The sequence below is a fragment of the Talpa europaea genome, assembly GCF_964194135.1.
Source record: "Talpa europaea genome assembly, chromosome: 6".
NCBI lineage: Eukaryota > Metazoa > Chordata > Mammalia > Eulipotyphla > Talpidae > Talpa > Talpa europaea.
In genome coordinates this window covers 109008117-109032231 of record NC_140072.1, presented here as the reverse complement: position 1 = coordinate 109032231, position 24115 = coordinate 109008117, and positions in this window count along the sequence as shown.

The following is a 24115-nucleotide window of genomic DNA, read 5'->3' as shown; positions in this document are numbered from 1 at the left end:
TCGATGTTAAACATAACTTTTGGTGGAATTAATAGCTCAAGAGAAGGATAGAATATAATCAAAGGTAATAAATACATACTATATGTCACACATTGATACACCTTAAAGATATTTTCTCATTAACCCTCAAATTAAAGTAAACTGATTTACTATTAGTGCCTTTTTTAATCGTATTTTTTTTTCTTTTTTGAAGAATAGGAAAAGTGGATTTATTGAATACATTACTGAAAGAAGCACCAGGAGAGACAGGCAAGGTTGTCTGCCTTATTTTGTATGTTTTAATTACAAAGCAACAAATATATTTTAGCTTAAGGTTACTTAATTGAATAAATGAGACATACTGAATAATAATCCTTCTAGTATATTTTTCTGGTAATCCAAGTCTACAGTTTACAAAAAATTGCAAGTAAATCAAAGGCATATGAAGGATTAGATCATAGTGGTTCTCAACCAGGAGGCATTTTGCCCCTCACCCCAACCCAGAGGGCACTTGGCAATATTTCATGTCCAAAGATATTTTTGGTTGTCACAAAGCACAGAATGTTATGGGCATCTACTGAGCAGCAGCCTGAATTGCCACTGAACATCATACAATATGCAGGACAATCTCTTACCACAAAAAATTATCCAGTCCCTCCAAAATGCTAATAACACTGAGACTAAGAAATCTTGATTTGAGGAGGCATTCACACCATTTGAGACTTCAAGGTAGGAAATATAAGAATGATCACTAGTAGGATCTTAATATTTCTCTTCCATAGTTATTATTGCAGTAACTAAATAAGAATTTAGATAAACATATATATATATACATTTTATACATTTTACAAATTTTCAGAATGAGTCATATAAGTTTCAAATGCAGATGCTGGCAGATGAAAAACGTCAGTCCATGTTAGATAAGTTCTCATTCAGCTCCCCTATTCAGAGATCAAATTATCTTAGAAAATTAACTCATATAGTGTATCTTTAAGGAGTAATTTTTACCTTTATTGTGACTACATTAGTTATAGTCACAATAAAAGACTTAATTCAATAACTTAATCTCAATGACTTAATTCAATAGAAAAGTGTCTCTATATCAGTTAAAAGCCCATTGTGGCTGTTCTTATTTGTGAACTTTATATTACATATGATGATCCAGTGACCTAGATCTACTCCATTTATGCCTGTAACCCTCCCAGGATGCCAGAATATCTACTTCAAACTTGCAGAGGAGAGAGCACAATGTACTTGCTTTTCAAAAGAACTAGCCCAGGGACTTAGTCATTATCCTGCTCACATTCTATTGATAAGAAGGGGTCACCTAACTATACACCTGGATACAAAAAGTGCTAAGGGGCCATGTTCCCCCACAGCTTTGCATTGTACAAAGGAGCGATTACATTTTCTTGTGTAAAATACTCTTTCACAACCAGAATCCAATTTATTCATTGCATTATCAAATTTTACAAGCCTATTAATTGCTGGGCACTCTACTAGATTCTAGAGACATACAAAAATTGTTTTTATCTTCAAAGGAAATACAATACTAGGGGCCTTTGATCATCTCAGAGGTAATTCCTCTGAACTGAAAGCCCTTACTTAAAGAAACTGAGCAGTGTACACAGCAACATTTTATAGCATGGTTCATATGAAAGTTTTCTCAGTGTTTGTTATGGATTGAATATTGGTGTTCTTTCTAAAATTCCTAGGCTGAAAACCTACTCCCATATGTGACATTATTAGGAAGAAGGGCCTTGGAGAGATAATTAGAATTAGATTTGAGCATAAGGATGGAATGCTTGTGAATGGGATTAGTATCTTTAGAAGAGTCTCTAGAGAGTTAGCTCCCTCTCTTGCTCTTCTCCAAGTGAGATACAACTGAAAGCTGGCAGCTTGCAAAATGAAAGAGGGCCCTCACCAGAACTCACTGGAACCATGCTACCTCCTTGATCTTGGAATTCTAGTCTCCAGAACTATAAGAAATACATTTATTTTCCTTATATGACACCCAATCTATGGCATTTTTGCTATAACAGCTTTATAATAACTATAAATCCTACCATTATTATCTCTAAGTAGACTTAACCTTACTTAGAGAAAGACTATATGGCAAATCTGCCCTAATCAGTGTCTTGCATGGAAGGCTATGTTAGGAATTTCTCACTAAACAAACAAACAAACAAACAAAAACCAACAACAACCAAAAATGAAAACAAAAAACCCTGTCATTAATAGTGTTTCCCTCCTTATACAGTGGTCACTTGAATTCTGAGGTCTTTAGAAGCATTTATAATTAGACAATATGTGGTATATCCATATAATGTAATACAATTCGGAAGTAAATTATAACTACTTATTGTTACAACATGAGTGAACCTTGAAAACATTAAAAAAAGTTCTTTCAAATATTTAGATATGCAACTGTCCAATCAAATGTGCTTTAGCTACTTTTTTCCTCTTTTTTTTTTGAATGTAGGTGCACAATTGAAAATGAAATAATACTTGGAAATATGGCTACTTAAACACGTGTTCCACAATGAAAGATACTACATTTTACTATTCTTTATGTTTATAGAGGCATTTATTTACTCCCAAATCATTTCTACTCCTCCAAACTGGTGTTTTGCAAAGGTAGAGCAATAACGGTAACAAGCTTGTGGTATCTACTACAGCAAAGAACGTCCTCTGCCTAAAACAAACTCTTTTATCCTGTTTCAACTCAGCGGCTTTCATTTTTTAACGTGGTACATTACCTCTCAGAATGAAAGTCTGCATTTTCCAACCTCTTCACAGGCTAAGTGTGACCATGTGACTAATGAGATATAAATGGGAATGTGGCACTGCTCTTAATAGACAGTGATTTAAAGGAAACAGACTCAACTTAAAAATGTATGTATTTTTTTGCCTTTTGTTTTGTGTTCTGCTTTCTGTCAGCAATTTGGCTCTGACAGTCACATCTCCAGCAGTCATACTGAACAGTAAAGATCCTGAAAATATAGTCATACAGAGATACGATGCAGGGAAGACAGGAGTCTAGGTGTCTTATACCTACTTTGGATCTGCCATAACTTACCTGGAGATATTTCTAAACTTTGAGTCTGAAAGAGCAACACATTTCTATCTTGTTTAAGCTACACTGATTTATTTCTACATTATTTTAAGCTAAAGTTTATTCTCATGTATATCTACCAGAATTTGTTATGGGGATTACACTTATGCTTCCTTCAAGACTCCATTTAATCTTCATTTCTCCCCCAAGCACTTGCTCTTCTGTTCTCTGATTGACAGAAATCTTTTGTAAGCTCATACAGATGTTGCCATTCTTTAATACTCCACTTTAGGACTCTTTTTCTGATTAGCTAAACCTTTATTGAAGGATAATATACAACCCACAACCCAAAAAGTTGCACATGTCACCATTGCGCAGCTCAATGAATTTTCAGAAAGTAAATCTACCCAATTACCCATTATCAGTACATCAGAAGAATGTTTTATAATCACTTTCAATTACTACATGTCAGAGAAGGACATCATCCTGACATTTTAAAAAATATATTGGATTTCTCTGAACTTCATATAAATAGAATTATACTGTACATACATTTCTGGATCTGATTTATTTACCCCTTAATATTATATAAGTGAAGCTCATTTCTGTTTGGTATGTTGTATTAAATTTTTATTATAATTATAGTATTTTTGGTAAGTACTGTCTTTTTATCAATTTATTTATTTATCAATATTTTTCCTAAATTTTAGTTTCATAAACTATTGTAATTGTTTCCAATTCAGAGATATTATATTAAAATATTGCTACATATATTCTTTTACTGCCTTTAGCCTAACTGTTAATTTTTTCAGTATATAAATAGAAGAGGAATTGCTGGATAATAGCGTTCCAAAATTTATACTTTAATAGCAATGCCAAATAGTGTTTTAAAGTGGTTTTGCCAATTTACACATCCAATAGCTATCTCTGAGTAGTAGTCCATTATTTGACTATTTATCATTGAATGCTTATAACAAGCTAATTTAGATATTATTTACATTTTCTCCCTAGTCCCTACAAGCTATCAAGGATAGGATTCATATGTTTCTAATTTGCCACCTTTAGATAATCAGTTTAAACTGAAAAAAGTGTATTAAACATTTAGACGAAGATACTTCTAAATCTCATAAATTAAAATGAGTTAGGGCTCTGTCTTAACATTATGAAGCTGTTTGATACAACCTGTTATTGGCTACAGAGATATATTTGCATTTATTAATTTTAAATAAATATACTTTTAAAGTAAATATATGGATTTAGTAAAAACTTAGTGTTATTTCAAAGTAATCAATTGTGGGTTCTTTGGCATAATATACATGCTAACTAAAAATATATTGTCAACACTAAGAAGATTGCTTTGGTGATATTGATGTTTCTCCAAATGACTAAAAGTAAGCAGAATGGCCTATAAAATATCTGTTCTTTACTATGATCATGCCTGACTTCAGCTGATATAATTTGTCACTGGAAACTTACTTTATAAGCTTTACTTCAATCATTGAAACACATGGTGGCTTTATAGTACCTAGCCACCTTTGCCCTCCACATTTCTGTCTTTATATGTACTATAAATCCATAACTTTGTGGTGATAGCCTGACCTTCTGGGGGGTGTGTATATGGAGAGATATTGCTTTCTGTAGCAGGAAGAGTTGTCTTGGTGCTAGCCAGAAGGAATATGGATCAACAACAAAAGACTTCAGTCATTAGTAATCAGGATTAACAGGTTCACAGCAAATATCCATACTACTTTTATGCAGGGAATTTACAATCAAAGCTGATGTGATCTTTTGGAAACATCAAGGACAGATAGGATTAGAAAAAGGTGGAGACAAAGTTGAATTAAATCAGGAGCTTCATACAAAATCCAGACCAGTGAGGACAGATCCAAATTGTCTGCATGAAACAGACCTGCAAAAGTTGTGTAAGGAACAGTTCTTGGACAAGGGAAAGGAAGGAAATATGGCTCTTTTGAGGCAAGGAAATTTCAAGTAGCCAAGAGATCCAGGCAGAGTCATTTCAAGTAGATTGTTAGCCCTTATAGAGACTATGAACTTGGAAAGGAGGAAACAGAGGAAAAGAAGATTCAGAAGAGATGGAAGAAGATGTACACTGTAAGCATACATTTAGAAAAATGAATTTAATATAGTTACTACCATTATGGAATTTATAACCTCCAAAGGAGACTGATACTTATATAATAAAAATGAGATACATTCCATATTAAAATTTTGAGAGGTAGCTTGAGAAAAAAGAAAGAGTATAAGAACCAGACACAATATAGCTGGAATTAAATACTGGGACCCCTACTTCTTTTTTTTAAGATTTATTTATTTTGGGGGCCAACCCTGGTGGTGCAACTGTTGAGTGCTGGGCTGCGAAGCTGCCACAGCCTCTGCAGCGCCGGTTCCATCTCCAGCCACCGGCCAAGGTTCCCACATGGCTCGCAGACCTCTCCTGCCCTGCGCGCTATACCCCTCAGCAGTGTATTTCGTCGGTGTGCCTGTTCTTTTCCGGGCTCTGGTGAATTCTCTCACCCTCCTGCGCTTCTGACTGTACCCCGTGCTTGTATAAGTAAATAAATAAATCTTTTGTTTTAAAGATTTATTTTTATACAAGAACTGGGGTACAGGCCAGAGGCATGGGAGGGTGAGAGGATTCACCAGAGACAGAGTGGGGAACAGAACAGGCAGACTGATGAAATACACTGCTGGGGGGAGCAGTGGGTATGACAAGAGAGGTCTACCATGCCATGTGGGAATTTCCCTGGCCGGCTGGGAATTGAACCTGCACTGCAGAGGCTATGGACAGCTCCACAGCACTGTGCTCAACCCGCTGTGCCACCGGGGAGCACCCCCGCCACTACTTCTTTAATTCTGTTTTATTATCTATAAAATGAGAGGAATAAAAGAAACCTGATATGAATTTTATTGTGAACAAAGTTAATAATCAATTTAAGGACCTCTCCTGGTGGCAGAGCGGTTGAGTGTTGGGCTGCGAGGCTGCCCACAGCCTCTGCAGTGCCAGTTCGTTCCCCGCCCGCCGGCGAGGGTCCCACAAAAAAAAAAAAAAAAAAAATCTATTTAAGTGATTAGGTCTATAACATTAATAAAGTTTCATATTATTTTATTATTTTGTTCTTGTCATTAACATGTGCCAGATACTGGTGTAAGTCATTTACACTTATATAAACTCATTTAATCTTCATAACATTCTTGTGAGGCAGGTATATGTATTACCTTATCTTATGTAAGGGATTGATTCAGAGAGCTTTAGACACTTGACAAAGTGTCTAGGATAGTTGGATCACAATCAAATGCAAGTAGTGGGCAAGTTAGGCGTAAATATACAATAATTTAGCAATGAAAAAGTGCAGTGAAAATGAAGATGTATTTCCTACATTTCCCTTTTGATGAGTATAAAAACCTAAAGTATAGGCCAGAGAGAGTTGATAATCAGCACAATGAACTGAAATGCAGAAAGGTTAATGTCAGATATGGCTTTAGGGATAACTGGAAATTTGAAAGCCATCAGGTTTTCCTCATTTGCTCTTTGCTTATCTCTATGTGTTTATCTCTCAGTGATACCTGAACCTCAGTCATTGTTTCCCTAGTGCTTATATTCTTACTGTATTATAATCAGACAGGAAACATGCTTTTCTCTCCCAACTTCTCTTTGAACAATGCCAAGGAAGGGCTCAGATTGGCCAAGATTGGGTTAATGTGAGATGGAAATTACATCTAGAAAAGAGCAGGTGGGAGGAGAAACCAAAATGTTACTGGTTTTATGGGTGCAAGGTACACAGGTATTAAAACGTTTGTCTATTACAAAGGAAGAACAGAGTAAATTTATGTGGAGAGAGAAAAAGGGACTGGTGATTTCTAGAATGGCTTTCATTTCCTGAAGATTATGCAAGTTTCATTTTATTCCATCATGTACCTTTATACAAATTCATTAAATCATTAATTATAGCATTATTCAATACATTTTGGAAGGCTTCAATATATCCTATATGACATCTGATGGAAGCAATTTGATTAAAATGAAGATTTCTGCTTAGAAGGCAGGCACAGAGATGTAAAATACCTTGAAAGGAAAAGAAGTCCTCATTCTTCACACAAGGGGATCTAAATGATTTCCCTGATTATTTCTCTCTTTAAAAAAGGTACATATTATGTGGTAATTGTTCTTTTGACTACTGACACAATTAACACCTAATGCATGAGAAATATAATTTATGGTTTTATTTGGCATGTACTTAAGCACTCACATAGCAATTACTGGTGTGACATTTTTGTCTGAACTATAAAGCATTGCACATCCTCCCTTTCATCAGTTTAAAATTGAAGCAAAGAGGCTCGCTCCTTGGGGAGGATCTGACCTGATCTTATCTGCTAGAATGAAAATATGATCGCCTTACTGACACTATAAATTATGCTTTCCCAATGCTAGGGACTTCTGCAATAGAAATCTACACCATTAGTGCTACTCTTTTGCTCTATAGGAAGTTGTTTTACCTTAAAATACTTAAATAAAAAAAAACATTCTTTTTTTCAGCTGGAATTACATGGAATTGAACATCACAAAGGAGTATTTCTTAGGAAGCTCATGATGTAGCATTTCTCTCTATTGTAATGGCTATCATAAAGAGGGATCTGATTCAAATAGTGAGTGCATATCAAAACTCTAGAGCTGAATGAAACTATATCAATTTCTTCCTTTGAAATAAGTAGTTAAATGGCTCTCATGGGTGAACTTTTTCTTTAACTTTTTCCATTTACAATGAATTGGAAACACAAACAGCCAATAACTGTCACTGCCTTGAAAGTTAAAATGAAATCCTTGTTTGTGTGGTCTCTGTGGACATTTTCATGCCAAAGGTTATGATTTCTCTAAGGTTCTTGTTATACCCAATAACCTCAAATGCTTTTGGATGAAACTCTGCTCTGGTATCTGGTTTTTCTCTTTAACTGATAGAATTCAACTTGCTTTCATTATATATTTTTCCTTCTTCCTGCCTTTCTGTAATGTCACTTGCTTTTCCTTCTATTCGTTAATCTTTTTTTGAAGAGGAAAAAAAAAAGACATTTTAAATTCACCTCAAAATGCTTTCCCCATCAAACTGCTCTTAAAAAACGTATTTTTCATGACACAATTGCAGAATAAACCTGTGGTTAATACCTTATTTACACAAACTGAAGGCTGTTATATCTGTGTTTGGCGACCTTGAATCTGTATTGTGTTGAGTGCCCTTTTTATAACCTTAATTACTGGGGAATACAGAGCTTTAAAGAAAGACTAACATTTCACTTTAACATCCACAATAATCTATTATAAAGCCAGCTAAGCCAGTCCCCAAATACAGAGAAATGTTATTACATGCTCAGCTAGCTGTCAAGGGGCCATGAGTCAGTGGCTTACAGTTATCAAAAGTAACAAGGTTGTTCAGAATTTCCTCCAACAAAGCCAGCCAGCTTATGGAAGGATTAAGCTCTCTTTGATTAGAACAACTGGAACATGTCCTACCCTTTTAATTAGCATTCCCTTTTGCTTGGTGGAGGCTGGTAATTTGACACTCACATTAGGCATCTCCAGAAATGATTTGGTATATTGTCCCACTCATGAGCATTAGAGCCATAGTATATACTTCTGCATCAACTAAAATTTGAACAGCCAAAGGATTTATGTTCAAGACCCTGTAAAATCCCAAGGGCACTATGCCTCTAATAGACAAAATGTAATAACACTCCAATATAATGTGTGGCAGGAGACTCGGTTAGCCTTTAGGCATAGTATATTACCCTAAGGCCATCCTCTTTTTGCTTTCTATCTTTGGGAACAAAATTTTATGTCAGCTTTATTGATATTTTACAGGTTTACATTTTAATTCATACCTTAAGGCAATGCAGTGAGAGAAGACCTCTACTTATGCTGCTGGATTACTTAGTTGGTGCATAAATATAATTTCTCAGTGACCACACTAACCAGAGCAGAGCAGGAGCTATGAGGAGTGAGAGAGGAGACGGTGCTGCCATTCCTCAGGGGTTGCTACTCTATTTGGAAACAAATTCAGGCATAAATATATCCTTTCCCCAACTTATACTTTTCTAGTATTTCCACGTACCTTTATTTTCTCAATTTCATTTTTATTTCCTCTTCAATTTTCCCTTTTTTATTTCCTTTATCCTTCCCTCTCTTGTCCCTCTGCTTCCTTTAATGGATAAGTATTGAATAAGAAATTCCCATTTTGAATATTGCCTAGTGTTTCTCTGTTCAAGTTATATGTAGCAAAAGTGATAAAAGTCAGAGCAACTTTCAGAAAGGGAAACAGTTGCTTAATGGAGCTCACAATATGATTTGAAAAGAGAAATACAAGAATACGATATATACTTTATAGGCCTCCCTGGTGGCATAAGGGGTTAAGCACTACACTATGAAGCTGTCTTTAGCCTCTGCAGAATGAATTTGATTCCCCAGGCCAGCCAGGGAGCAACACACATGGCGCAGCAGACCTCTCCTGTCTTACCTGCTGTTCCCCTCAGCAGTGTATTTCAGTAAATCTGCCTATTCTGTTCCCCACTCTGTCTCTGGTGAATCTTCTCACCACCACCCCTGCCCCATATCTCTGGCCTTGTACCCCAGTTCTTGTATGTATAAATAAAATAAATCTTTTTTAAAAATATTTATTTATTCAAACTGGGGTACAGGCCAGATATGCGGGAGGGTGAGAGGATTCACCAGAGACAGAGTGGGGAACAGAACAGGCAGACTGACTGAAATACACTGCTGAGGGGAGCAGCAGGCGAGACAGGAGAGGTCTGCTGCACCATGTGGGTTGCTCCCAGGCTGGCGGGGATCTAACCCACGCTGCAGAGGCTGCAGACAGCTTCACAGCACTGCGCTCAACCGCCTGTGCCACCAGGGGAGGCCAAATAAAATAAATCTTTAAAAAAAAAAGAATATTGTATATACTTTAAAAAGATAACTCAGTAGGAAAAAGAATCTAATTCTTCTTCTTTTTTTTTTCTTAATATATTTGTTCCTGCAGTTGAGCTAGTCCATCCCTGATTAAGAAGAATTAAGTTTATTATTCTTGCCTGAGAGCTGATTTTTTTCTTGGTGAAGTAGACAATTTTTTTTAAATAAAATGTTATTGATTTAGCAGTGGCTTATAATATATACATAAGTTTGGGGAGTAGAGTTTCACATCTAAGCTACCCAATTTAGATTCAAATCTCAAAATATTCTTTTCCATTTTTTAAAAGATTTATTTATTTATTTATTTATACAAGATCTGGGGTACAAGCCAGATGCATGGGAGGGTGAGAGGATTCATCAGAGACAGAGCAAGGAACAGAACAGACAGACTTACAAAATACACTGTTGAGTGGAGCAGCAGGCGTGATAGGAGAGGTCTGCCGTGCCATGTGGGACTCTCGCCAGCCGGCCGGGATCGAACCGGTGCTGCTGAGGCTGCGGACAGCTTCACAGCACTGCGCTCAACCGCCTGTGCTGCCAGGGGAGGCCCAAAATATTATTTTTCAAATGACTTTTAGAGAATCAGATATCAATGAAAGATTCTTGTATACTTTTTCACAATGTATTTAAGTATTTTTCAGTGCTTATCCTTGTACAGTAATCTGTTCATTAATGACGTACCACTGTTGTAAGAAGCACAGAAGACATTTGTGAAGTAAAATAAAATTTCTGTCTCTCTCAAGGAACAGTTAGGACAGTGGTTACTTCTCAAATAGAGCCCTCTCTCAATCAGCAATGGAAATAAGCCTTGTTGCTTCCATTTAGTTAAAAGTCATAATCTTCACGTTTAGTTGTTTTGTTGCTAAAGTTTTGAGTAAATTAGAAGGAATACAATGGATGACAATGGGGGCTTGAATTTTTCTCCTGATTAAGAAGAATTAAGTTTATTATTCTTGCCTGAGAGCTGATTTTTTTCTTGGTGAAGTAGACAATTTTTTTTAAATAAAATGTTATTGATTTAGCAGTGGCTTATAATATATACATAAGTTTGGGGAGTAGAGTTTCACACCTCATTATGTATATATAAAGCTTCACACCTCATTATGTATATATCTTAAACTCAGTAGAGAATAGGTTAGAGATCTGGTAAGAGTAGAGATTTGAAAATGTCTGGCAGATAATGGGAAAGAAACTGACTATGGGTGTATAGAAGAGGTGCTGGGTCATGCTGAGGGCTTACATTTCTAGCTATCACCGAGTGATTTTCCTCTGACAGTTCTCAGTATATTATATGATCTGTGTGGAAGATTTTTTAATGCAGAATTAGGAACTTTCTAGGTTTATTTTGTGGAAGAAAAATATGCTCAGGAATTGATTAGGTTAGAAATAGGTCAGTTTAGAACACAGTAAATCAAATTAAATTTCCTGTAATAAATGCAGCATCAAATATTGTTTGCTGATACATGCATACTTTTGATACTTAAATAGTATATGGGACATAACATGTCCTTATGGCATTAAGCCAAACATACCTTTCTGCTGCTTCTTTTGCTTTTTCCTTGCTCTTAAGACTGAACTCAAATGGACATACACATAATTCCATGAAGTTTCAAGTATAGCTGTAGTTTTTTTTTAAATTTTTTTTTTTAGATTTATTTATTTATACAAGCACTAGGGCACATGCCAGAGGGGAGGGAGGGTGAGAGAATTCACCAGAGACAGAGAAGGGAGAAGAACAGGCAGAATGACCAAAATACACTGCTGAGGGGAGCAGTGGGCGAGACAGGAGAGGTCTGCCGCACCATGTGGGACTCTCCCTGGCCGGCCGGGAATCAAACCGGCACTGCAGAGGCTGTGGTCAGCTTCATAGCACTGTGCTCAACCTGCTACACCACTGGGGAGGCCCTAGATGTAGTTTTTGTATATGTTTGTTTGCTTTTTAATTCCCACTGCAAAAATAAGGCATAAGCTACCTACCAACAACAATTTCTCCAAAGTTATTATGTGGATTTAGAATCAGTAGATGTGTGATTCCTGAAATTATTCTTCAACCTCCAGGGCCACACATCTTTGAAGAATATACAGTTTAAGTACCAATACATGGAAGCACTTCTCCTGAACAAAAGGGAAAAAAAATTGTGTAGAAAATAAAGTTATTTGTTTCACACTCTAACTCCCTTATACAACATGTTAAAGCCACTTAAATTGGGACCAGTGGGTCAGATTAATCCTATAAATTTGATTTTGTTGGTCAAACTAGTATTTAAAACTTTTTCTATTTAAAAAGATTCTCAGTGGGCATACACTTCCATTTTACACATTCTCCATCTTTTTTATATAGTATTTAGCACTTAAGAGTCACCGATTTATATTGTTTGCCTCTGCAGGCATCTGGAATTGAAAATATTGCTTAAGAATCCAATTTCCCTCATTGTATACTAAGGGAATAGTAGAATTACATGTCTGTTCTTCATTTTAATTACGTGATAATAGTGATCACCATTTTATTGAGTGCAGATATTTTTAAAAGATGTATTCCTCACAATAACCATATTAAAAAGATGCTTTTATTTCCACTTGAGGTGATGAAACAAAAGTTTATTGAGGTTAGAACATCTTCTGTTGACACACAATTTATAAATGACAGGATTGGATTTAATACTTTAGAGTCTTTCTAGTTTTATTGCTTATGACATTAATTTCAGCTCATCACACAACTTAGTTTTTTTCAGGAGGAAACTTTTGTTGTCTGATAAAAAACAAGTCCTTGGGATCATTTTTTTTTTAACTTCTCATAAAGTTTAAACTTTCTCATAAAGAGACTGTTATCTGACTGTATCCTATATCTGCCTTAAAATGCATCTCATTCATAGGACTTGAAGAGATTAAAAGAATTAGTCAAATGGTGTAGTGCCACCAGGTAGAAGAATTTGGATTTCAATGCATCTAAGTTGCAAAATGCACAAGCTAATAGCACCAGTGAACCAGGATTAAAGTATGCTTACTTGACCTATTGTCATTAAAAGGAGGATTTCCAGTAGCAGGTCATCAACCTAAAAAATTTCATTCTGACCTTGTGTTACATGTATTGAGACTATAGATCAAGTATCATTTACAATTGAATGAGACAAGAGGTATTAGATAAATATATGAAATCTAGCTAAAATTAACCTAGTGGAAGAAAAATACTAAATTTGTAGTCAACGTATAAAAATATAGTAGATTTTTTTTTCATATGCATGACTAAAATACTACTAAGAAACTACTTTTGTTGTTTTCTTCCAGATATTTCACCCCTGATCAAATTGCTTTGTATATTAAGCAGTCTCAATTACATGATCTGATATCCATTCACTTAATTGTTCAATTCTAGCATATGTGTACAGTTATTACAGTTATTAACATATATTCCTAGGGAAAATATCAGCTAATATAGAATATTAAATATCATATAAATATTAATGCAAATAATATATATTTATTTATATGTAAGTACATACAAGTATAAATAGATGGATTCTTTATGTGTAAGTATGAATAAATATCAAATATCAAGAAATTTTTTGTTTAAATTTGCATATATTGGGTCATTCTTTATGCTACAAGATTCTATGGATTTTGACAAATATTGATATATGGGTCATGTAACTGCAATTATCGTATCATTCAGAATAGTTTTACTGTCCTAAATATCCTTGGTGCCTAACCTATTCAACTATATTCCTACCCTTGAATCCCTGTAACCATGATATGCTTATTTTGATAAGTCTTATTTTGCCTTTTGCAAAAAATCATACAATTGGGATTATACATTATGTAGCCTTTACATACTGGCTTATTATACTTAACACTATGAATTAATCCATATTGTTGTTTTGCTTGATAGCTATTTATTTATTTATTTATTTATTTATTTATTTGCTTATTTTTACTGAATAGAATTCCATTGAATGGCTATATCAATTTGTTTTTCTATTTACTTATTGATTGCTTCCAGTTTGTGGCACATAAGACTGATGCAAACATGAAAGCTCATGTAAGTTTTTGAGTTACCTGGGTAAATACCTCAATCATGATAGCCAGATTATAGGGTAAGACTATATTGAGCTCTGTAAAAAATGGTCAGATTGAAGTCTGGGAGTGTGATGCCTCCATTTCCTTCTTTTTTTTTCAGTAGAGCTTTGGCTATTCGGGGTTTTTGGTGATTCCATATGAATTTCATCAATAATTGTTCTATTTCTTTGAAGAATGCCATTGAGATTTTGATTGGAATAGAATTGAATCTGTATATTGCTTTTGGTAGGATGGCCATTTTAATAATGTTTATTCTTCCAATCCATGAGCAGGGGATGTCTTTCCATTTCTTTGTGTCTTCTTCTATTTCTTTTAACAGTGTTTTATAGTTTTCTTTGTATAGGTCCTTTACCTCTTTTGTTAGATTTATTCCCAAATATTTGATTTTTTTTGTTTCGATAATAAAAGGGGTGGTTTTTTTGATTTCTTCTTCTTCAGATTTATTGTTTGTGTATAGGAAGGCTACTGACTTTTGCGTGTTGATTTTGTATCCTGCCACTTTACTGAATTGATTGATGAGTTGAATTAGTTTTTCTGTGGAGATTTTGGGGTTCTCTATGTATATTATCATATCATCTGCAAATAGTGATAGTTTGACTTCTTCTTTTCCTATTTGGATTCCTTGGATGTCTTTCTCTTGTCTTATTGCTCTGGCTAGGACTTCCAGTATTATATTGAAAAGCCATAATCATCAAAACTGCATGGTATTGGAACAAGAACAGACATACAGACCAATGGAATCGAATAGAAAATCCAGAAATAAACCCACAGATTTATGGTCAACTAATCTTTGACAAAGGAGCAAAGACTATGCATTGGAGCAAAGAAAGTTTGTTCCATAAATGGTGCTGGGAAAACTGGGTCGCTACATGCAAAAGAATGAAGCTTGACCACTACCTCACACCATACACAAAAATCAACTCAAAATGGATTAAAGAACTAGACATAAGACCTGAAACCATAAAATACATAGAAGGAAATACAGGCGAAACACTACGGGATTTGCACATCAAAGACATCTTTACAGACACATCACCCAAAGCAGTGATAGTGAAGACAAAGATAAACAGCTGGGACTACATCAAATTAAAGAGCTTCTGCACAGCAAAAGAGACAATAACAAAAACAAAGAGAAACCCCACCAACTGGGAGAACATTTTTGCACCCAACACTAATGATAAAGGACTGATCACAAAAATCTGCAAAGAGCTGATGAGACTCAGCAACAACAAAGAAAATAATCCAGTCAAAAAATGGGCAGAAGAGCTAAAAAGAAACTTCTCTGAAGAGGAAATGCAAATGGCCAACAGGCATATGAAAAAATGTTCAACATCACTTGTAATCAGGGAAATGCAAATCAAAACTACCATGAGATACCATCTCACACCAGTGAGAATGGCACATATTAAAAAAACTAGCAACAACAAATGTTGGCGAGGGTGTGGAGAAAAAGGAACTCTTCTGCACTGTTGGTGGGAGTGCAAACTGGTCCAACCACTATGGAGAGCTGTGTGGAGATTTCTGGACCTACTAAACATAGAGCTTCCATATGATCCAGCAATTCCACTCCTAGGTATTTACCCAAAGGACACAGAAACATCAATTCCAAAGAGCACCTGCACCCCTATGTTTATAGCAGCACTGTTTACAATAGCTAAGCTTTGGAAACAGCCCAAATGCCCAAAAATAGATGACTGGATCAAGAAGATGTGGTATATATATACCATGGAATATTACTCAGCATTCAAAAAAGATAAACACATGCAATTTGCAGCAACATGGATGGCGCTGGAAGGGATCATGCTCAGCGAAATAAGCCAAAAAGAAAAAGAAAAATACCGGATGGTCTCACTCATAGCAGGAATCTAGAAAACTTAAATAAGGGACCAGGAAAATGAATATAAGAAAGTGAAAATCAAAATCAACAAAAAACTATGAACCAGAGACACTTTTTGGGGGGTGGGGGGCGGGAGGGGAAGGATTGGGGTCAGAATGGGGCATTTGCAATTGTATGGGGGAATATAAAAATAAAATTTAATATTAAAATAAATAAATAAATAAATAAAATGGAAAAAAAAAATGGTCAGATTATCTTCCAAAGTAGTGATACTACTTTACATTACCAGTAGTATGAGTGAGAATTCACGTTGTTTCACACCCTCAAAAGCAATCACAATTGACAGGTTTTGGGTTTTAGTCAATTCTAAAGAATGTACAATGGTTTTCCACTCTATGAGATTGTAAAGACAAATGATGTTGAGCATATTTTCATATGCTTATTTGCCATCTATATACGTTCTTTTGTTATTAATGCAGGTGTTTATTTTCTTGTTGTGTTTCATTAATTCCTTCTAACTCCTCTTCAGATTTTAAGTATGTTCTTCTAGTCTATAGTTTTCTAGTCCAATTTCTTAACAATGAAAAATTTGACAGTTTCTTCCAAAGCATATATTTTTGCAATTTTAATGAAGTCAAATTTATTTTTTTCTTTATGGGTTGATGCTTGTATTACCTTTATGTAAACTATTTTTGTATTATATGTACAAATTTATCACCAAATCAAATTCATATAGGTTTTCTTCTGGAAATTTTGTAGATTAACATACAATTTTATATTTGTGCATATTTATTTTTTTAAGTAAATTGCATGTTGTGAACAAACTGAAAAATTTGAAAGAATGGGAGTATCTCTTTCACTATTGTACATTCAAGTTCTAGCAATATGCTTTCAAAATGAGGGGTACCCAATTTTGCTTCAAATATTTATTCCATGAAACATTAAGTAAATAAAGAATATTAATGATGACTATCTCTAAAGTAAGTACACTGAATCTGTAAAACAAACTCCAGATAATAGTATTTGTCTTTAGATATTCCTTTTTTCTTACTCTTTCTCCACAGTTCTGTTCTCCCTAAAAAAAGTTATCAAGACATGCTTAAAAAAGTATGAGTGCAAAGAAGTCAAAACAAGTTAACAGAGTCCTTAAAAAAATCTCATAACTCCTAAATAAAAAAAATTCAAACCACACTCAAGGAATATTGGTATTCTGAAATTTTTTCCCTACTATATAACAGTGTTCTTTTTTTAGAATTAGCTATATTACAAGAAAGAAATGGCATCCATTGAAATATTGTGGTATAAATTATATTTAGATAAAACAAATCAGATATAGTTCTTAGAAATGGACCTCAATTAACACCAGAGGAAATTGTTAAAGATATGGGAAAAGTAAAACATAATGAGCACTCAAGAGGGCAATAGAAATATTTTCCTTTTAAAATCTACAAAGGAAGGCTGTTTTGAGTCCAATTTTTGAAATGTTTCAGTAAGAGAATGTACCCATATAAATGACATTAATCCTTATTTTTCTTATTAAAGAGAAATGAATAATATATATTCTGATGGAAAACAATAGAAACTCAAAACAAGTTTTACAGTACAAAAATGAACAATACATTAAAAATCTTTGTTAGGATTGTTTTATTTATTTTTTGAAGGTTATAGTTTTATTAGAAAAAGGAGAAATAAAAAAGAGTTACCTGCATAGTCATAAGTGAACAGGAAAGCTGCTGTTAGGATTATTTGAATCCTCTGCCATAAAATATGGAATTTTCTAACTTGGATTTAATACTAATGATAATAGAAAATTAAAATGTCATTTGTCAAAAGGAAGTAGTATATCACTATTAGTAAATAGCGAATATTGCACAGCTAAGGAAACTGTCACTAAAATGAAAAAACACACTGCTGAATGGGAGAAAATATTGCACACAGATATAAAAGACCTATTAAGAGCTCATGCCACTCAACAAAAGGAAAACAAATAACCCAATCAAAAATGGGGTAGAAGAGCTAGGTACTTCTTTACAGATAGCCATGGACACATCAAAAAATGCTTGTCATCACTTATGGCCATGGCCATGCCAAAAAAAACAAAACAAAACAAAACAAAACGTAATGAGATATCACCTCACACCTATGAGAATGGTTCATTTCAAATGGACCAGAAATAAGCGGCTGGCGAGGAAGTAGAGAAAAAGGGATCTTCTTACACTGTTAATGGGAATGTAGATCTGTCTGTCCAGTCCCTGTGGAACAAATAGGGAGTTATCTCAAAATATTAAAAATAGATACAGCATATGATCTGGCAATTCCACTCCTAAGTGTCTACCTGAAGCATGTAAAAAAACTAATTTGAAGGGATATATCCACTGTTATGATCATTGCAGCATTATTTACAATACCAAAGTATGCAAACAGCCCAAGTTACAGTACAGATGAGTGGATAAGGAAGATGCGGTATAGTACCAAGTTATCAAAAAAGATAAACTCTTGCCATTTGTGACAACATGGATGGACCTTGTGGGGGGGTATGTTAAGCAGAATAAGTTAGAGAAGAAAGACAATACTAGATGGTGTCACTTTTATGTGAAATATAGAGAAACCAAACACAGTCAGATAAAGCCAAACTAACAGCAAACCCTAGAAATCTGGTTGTAGAGCTGAGGCTGCAAGAAGGATAGGGGAAGATAAAGGGGTGATAATGAAGTAGGGAGGGAGCACAATGGACAAATTGTGGTGCAGTAACTGTGGTGCAGTAACAACCCTGAAGGTGAAGATTGTATACCTCTAAAAAACAATGATGTGAACCATTGTAAATCTCAATTAAATATCTATAATATGTAATATACAATATATTGTATGTGTAACTTATAGATATAAATATATATATATATTGACTAACATAAATAGAAAAAACATGATTGTTATCGTTTAAGATAAGGCATATCATAGGATATTCTAATCCCATCTCAATTAGATGGAATTAGAAAGGAGTATTACGGCTCAGTTTTGGATGTTTCATTGGGGATGGATATTGCACATTTAAGTATAGGCAATATGTAAATGATTGTATGTATGATTTAAAATGCAGAGGGGAGGACTAGGATATATATACATATATATATTTATATATATATATAAGCATTCATCAGTTTATATTATTTTAATATATTTTAGAAATATAAATAGCTAATCAGCTTAGAGATATATTTTTATTTTATTTTTTTAAATATTTGTTTACTTATGCATATAAGAACAGGCCAGAGGTGTGGGGATGTGAGAGGATTCACCAGAGACAGAGTGGGGAAGAGACAGGCAGATTGACCAAAGTGCCCTGCTAAGGGGAGCAGTGGGCGAGTCAGAAGAGATCTGCTGCACCATGTGGGTAGCTCCCTGGCTGGGGATTGAACTCGTGCTGCAGTGGTTGCAGAAAGCTTCATAGGTTGTGTCTTAACCCCTTGCACCACCTGGGAGGCCCTTGAGATACATTTTTAAAATGCAAGATTGTATGTAATTAACCAAGGATTGAGAATAAATATTTCAGATGAAATTTAAAGCAAATGTTAAAGAATCCCAAAATATAGTAGATGGAGAGGTGGAAAGAAAGTGGTGTGAATTAGGTTGATAGAAAACACTTGAATGGGGTGCCTGGGAAGCTAAATGGAGAAATTATTTAAAGGTGGAGAGAGAGTGATCCCTTGTGTCAAAGCCTGCTCATAGGTCAAGGAAGATAAGGGCTGAGAAATGAAAATTGGATTTAGGATCTATTAGTTGAGATCTTTGGCAACTTCTGTAAGAGCGGTTTCTGTAGTGATGTGGGAAACAAGAAAAAACCTGATTGGAATGAGTTCTTCAGAAAAGGAAAAGAGTGAAATTGGAAACAGCAGATAGAGACAATCATTGCAATGACATTCAGGACAAAGGGAAAGAGGAAGAAGAATGGTAACTAGAGAGAAAAATGGTAAAGATAAACTTCAAGTTCATTTTTTTTTTTGTATTTTTTTAAGATGGAAGAGATAATATCATGTTTTGATAATTTATTCATTTCCTATGGCTGCTGAAACAAGTCACAACAAACCCAGAAGACTAAAACAGCAGTAACATATTCTCTCATGGTTCTGGAGGCAAGAACCTAAAATCAAGGTGCAAAACCTTTCAAGGTTCTGGGGGAGAATCCTTTGTTACTCTTTCAGCTTCTGGTGGCTTCACACATTCCTTGGTTTCCCTGATTGTGTTGCCCAATGTCTGTCTCCCTGATCACAGTGTTTTGTTTTTGTTTTTTTTGTTTTTTTTTCCATTCCCATGTCTACCTTCAGGTTTTTTAAAGGGAACATGTTATTGCATTTAGAACACACTAGATAATCCATGACATTCTCATTTCAATATCCTTCACATGGGTGCAGTCTCTTTTTGTCTAAATAAAGTAATACTAACAATATTTGGGTTTTAGGGGATATACATATTTCTGGGGATCCTCACTCAACTCTCTATAGATATTGATGGAAATTATATATGAGAGAAGAAAACTAATGAATCAGGAGAGAAGCAGAGATTTGCTAAATCAATATTCTTTGATGGGGATTCATACATGAGTTGAGTACATGATAATCCTCCCAACTGTAATAGAATAATCCTAGGATATATGAATAGATTCATGAATAGATGTGATAAGAGCTTGTAGAACTCTTTTGATTTCTTCAGTTTTCTTGTTCAAAAAACAAAATCATTGTCTTAGGTAATTAAAAAAAAGATATGAGCTGATGATTTTCATGTAGGTAATTTCTTGAATGAGACATTCTCAGGAAAGACCATTAAAGGGAAGGGAAGAGGAAGACAAGGAAGGGAAGAAAGTAAGAAAAGAAGGCAACTTTAGGCAGTTTCATAAATCCTCAGTCTCAATGTGTAGGAGGATTCTGCCTAAGAGTTGTCCTCACCAAAGGTAAGTGAGCTGGACTTTGATACGACAATAAGCATTAGTCATTGTTGAAATGTTTCCCAAGGATGATAAAATCCCTGCATTTCTATTTCAAAATAGGCTCCATTAACCTGAGATAATCCTCTGAAAAATAGTTCCAGGCACTAGTTGTTTGAAGCAAAGGTACTGTGAAGCCAATAGCTAAACAATCAAAGAAATCCAAGAGTTCTAAAGTTTCTCAGAGAAGCATGACATTATTCACTACTCTCATTGATTGAGGGTGAGGGTGAGAGTGAAAATACAGGAAATTAAAGATAGAGAAGAAAGAATGAAGGAGTTGTCACATAGGATAGGTGCAAAATTGGATTTGGGCAAAAGAATAAGACTGGAGAGAAGAACTTTTAATTCTTACTAGATTTAATGAATTTTTCTCTAGTCATTTTCAACATAGAGTAGGGAGAAAAGTGGTTGTTGGTTCACCAAAAGTATGAAAAAAATAACAAAAAAAACAAAGTGGGGCAATGAAGTATATGCAAAAGTGTGAATAAAGCATATGCAAAAAAAATTACATTGAGTGAGGCAGTTAGAGAGGATGTGGAGAATTAGGGTCCATGCATGAGTCAGATAATTGATTGAAGGTGGGTTGGAAAATTAGTGGTGTTGGAATACTAATGTAAGCAAGGTAGAAAGATAGGAAATGGCAATAGAAGAGATGAATATTTTTAATTGTGATTCAAAAAAGAATGCAGAATCAAAGAAACTATGGGTTAAGATAGAATGCAGGACAAAATAATTGAAAGAGAAATGGTGTAGAAATCAAGATACCAAGATATCAAAAAGAACATCTGTGTGGATATTGAAGTCACCAAAATTATAGTTCATATAGTTTTGCTGGAAAAGGACATCAGGGCTAGGGCTAAAATCATGGTATAATGAGAGTGTATAACCTAGTTGGGAGTTGTCTATAATCCAAGAAACCGTAATGGGAAATGGGAGATGTAGTTTGATTATAAGAGACTCAAAGTTGGATGTTCCAAGGAAAGTGGAAAACATTTAGATGCTGTTGCAAGGTACAAGAACGATAATTGCCAGGCCTTTAAACCTGGAGTTATATGGAATTTGGTAGAGTGGTTACTCTCTTGAAATGGTCTCAGGATGTTTTATTTGGTTCCCCTATATTCCTGCTATAAGTAAAACCATCCAATATGTTTCTTTTTTCCTTCTGGCTTATTTCACTGAGCATAATCCCTTCTAGATCCATCCATGTTGCTGCAAATGGCATGAGTTTACCTTTTGATTGCTGAATAATATTCCATTATATATATATGCCACATCTTCTTGATCCAGTCATCTATTTTTGGGCATTTGGTTGTTTCCCAGTCGTATCTATTGCAAATAATGCCACAATAAACATAGGTGTACAGGTTCTTTTGAATCAATGTTTTTGTGTCCTTTGGGTAGATCCTTAGGAGTGGAATTGCCAGGTCGTATGGTAGTTCCAATTTTCGTAGACTGAGGAATCTCCAGATAGGTTTTCATAGTGGTTGGAGACAAGTTTGCAGTCCCACCAGCAATGTAGGAGAGTTCCTTTTTCACCACACACTCGCCAACATTTGTCGTTGCTTGATTTTTTTGATATGCGCCATTCTTACAGGGGAAGCAGGAGCTTTAGAGGGAGTCGGGTTCCAGTTAATTCAAGAAAAAAAAGGTGGAGAGAAAAGAGAAGTTTGAGGACTTGTAACCCTGAGTTTTAGAGGAGAGAGTGAGATTTAGGAGATGGGACAGGAGTTATACAGAAATGATAGGATACTTGGGGCTTGGGAAATAAGAGATAATCTGTAAGTGTTGGGATATTTGTGTAACTATCGTGAATAAGTAAGAGCAATATTTGACCCAAAGGGACAAGGTGATGAAGGGACAGGTAATGATAAAGGGAGGGAATAAGAATACTGAGTTGGGAAGGTTCTTATTAGGATAAGGAAGAGGTCCAGGCTTTAACTTGACTTCTGTTAATGGAGACAGAGGTGCAAAGGGAATATTGTGTTCTGCAGAGTGGTAGCTCTAATCCTAGCAGAAGCACTACCCTTAATGTTTGCTGACAAGAGCTTAAGGCTCTAAGTACTGAATGTCTCTTGGACTTGAACTTCCATTCATATGGAAAGATAAAACAGGTTAAACTTAAAATATTTTCTCTTGAGAATACATCACATTTTAATATGCTGTGACAAAGATACTGAAATTTCTTGCTAACACTTATTTTAATGATGTATATATATATATGTACTATGTGATAAATTTATATATATTTATAATTACATGTATCATATAAGGTAAATATATTTAAATACAGAATGTATACACTTATGTGAACTACATAAATACAAATATTTATGTAACTATTTATATTTCACTTGCATGTTCTATTCCTTTTTTTTTCCTTTTTTTCCTATTTCAGTCAACTGGTGGTCACTTAAATTTGCCATATAATTGTTTGTATATACGGACATTTCTAAATCCTGATCTGGGGTTTTTCTTCTCTAACTAGAACATTATGCAATGTCATTAATTTCTCTAAGTCCTATAATTAGAGAAGATCATCATCTTTTCTGCTTGGTCTATTAATTTTGATTCCTCAAGTGCTAGTTCTTGTGTTGGTTGAGTTGGTCCTTAGTGCTAGCTAATAAGTGTACTTCTTTTCCTAGGCAAAATTTCTGTTTGTCTGCCTCCTACTGTACAGCCTGCGTGCGGGTAAAGACCTGGCAGCAAGTGCTGAAGCTTGTGTTTGAGCTGTTTTCCAGGCGAGCGGCAGAGGACTAGGAGCAGCAGCAGGCATAGAACTTCAGAAACAAATATTGGTATGACCAGCCCATTTCTTCCAAGATGTGGCCAGCTGCCAAGGTCATTGCGCTATCACTCCAACTTAAATTCCTAGGCCCTGTGCTCTTGCCTGTAGGTGCCATGTCTATGACTATTACCTGGCATAATTAGCAATGTACAGGGGGAAATTTTCCTGGCTGCCTCTGTGGGGGTAATGAAACCTTTTTGGCTGCTATTGTATCCCCTCCTGTCATCTCTGCTGTTTCACTCCATAAACTATTGCTTGCAGAAGTATCCTTTGGCACATATTTTAAGCTGTGGTATTCTTTTCCAAAGTAATTTTCTCTGTTTCCTATGTTTGAAGAATTATGCACACCTTCGAGACATTAAATTCTCCCTTTCTGTTTTCACAGAGCAATTATGTATTTATTATTAATATTTTTATTTCTAGATAAT